Here is a 1662-nt window from a genome sequence, read left to right on the forward strand (position 1 = left end):
CACAAACCACACACACACACATGCACAAACCACACACACACACACAAACGCACACGTGCACAAACCACACACACGCATGCACACATGCACAAACCACACACACACACACACACACACACGGGATCGCGTGTTGTATGAAGATGAAGGGAAGATAAGGAACATGGAAGGGCTTGTAAGCAGCTTATCAACTGGGACAGATAAAGAATCCGGGTTCCACCTGCCTTCCCAAATCCACCACTACCATCACTACAGTAATATTTGTGTCACCTCGCCTGGCTCAAGGTCATTCTTACACAATAAGGGTTAAACAGGAGAATGTTCTTACTATGACCTGTCTTCTTCTAAAACTATTGAAGTTTTTCCTTTGTTTTATTTGTGGGGTTCTCTCTCTGATTCCTGAAAATGCCATTCTTTGTTCCTATTTATTTACTGTCTTAGTTAAGGTTACTATTGCTGCAGTAAAACACCGTTGACCAAATCAACTTGGCAGCCTATGGTGCCACAGTGCAGTCCATCACTGAGGGAAGTCAAGTCAGGACAGGAACTCAAACATGACAGGAACCTGGAGGCAGAAGATAATACAGAGGCCATGGAGAGGTGCTGATCACTGGCCTGCTCAGCCTGCTTTCTTATACAACCCACGACTACCTGCCACGATGGTCTGGGCCCTCCCATATTGATCACTATTTAAGGAAATGTCTCAAAGGCCAATCTGGTGGTGGAGACACTAATGTTGGCCTTGAACTCATGGCAATCCTTCTGCCTCAACCTCCAGATTATAGGAATTATAGGTGTGAGCCACCACACAGACACCAGTGGCTCTATAAGAAGACGGCAGAGAGGATCCCAGGGCCTTTGGAAGAGCAGCCATTGCTCTTAATTGCTGAGCCATCTCTCCAGCAATTCCCAGCACCCTCATGGCAGCTCACAACTGTCTGTAACTCCAGTTCCAAGGAATCTGACACCCTCACACAGACACACATGCAGACAGCACACCAGTGCATATAAAATAAAAATACATCATTAAAAAAGATTTTCTTGACCTCCTAGAGTATGGAAAAATTAATTTGAATGTATCAGACACCCAAACATACTGATACAATGTCTTCAATTACAGACCAAAACATAGGAGGAAAACCGTAAAGTAAGCAAAACTTTCTTTGATCCAAAAACATGGTCCAGGGCTGGAGAGATGGCTCAGTGGTTAAGAACATTGACTGTTCTTCCAGAGGACCTGAGTTCAATTCCCAGCAACCACATGGTGGCTCACAACTATCTGTGATGAGATCTGGCGCCCTCTTCTGGCCTGCAGGCATACATGGAGGCAGAATGTTGTATACATAATAAATAAATAAAATCTTTAAAAAAAAAATGGTCCAAACCAGGCCTGAAAGCACAAACCTATAATTTTAGCTACTCAGGATTCTGAAGGAGGGGGAGCACCAGTTCAAAGCCTGCCTGGACTATAAAGTGACTTCAAGGGCATTTTAAATAACCTAGTGAGACCCTGTCAGAGAGAAGGGGGAAAAAAATCACATTTTGGGGGGGGGGGGTTTCGAGACAGGGTTTCTCTGTGGTTTTGGAGCCTGTCCTGGAACTAGCTCTTGTAGACCAGGCTGGCCTCAAACTCACAGAGATCCGCCTGCCTCTGCCTCCCGAGTG

This window comes from Alexandromys fortis, unplaced genomic scaffold (assembly GCF_014885135.2).
Source record: "Alexandromys fortis isolate MF-2015 unplaced genomic scaffold, M_Fortis_MF-2015_v1.1 scaffold_119, whole genome shotgun sequence".
NCBI classification, from domain to species: domain Eukaryota; kingdom Metazoa; phylum Chordata; class Mammalia; order Rodentia; family Cricetidae; genus Alexandromys; species Alexandromys fortis.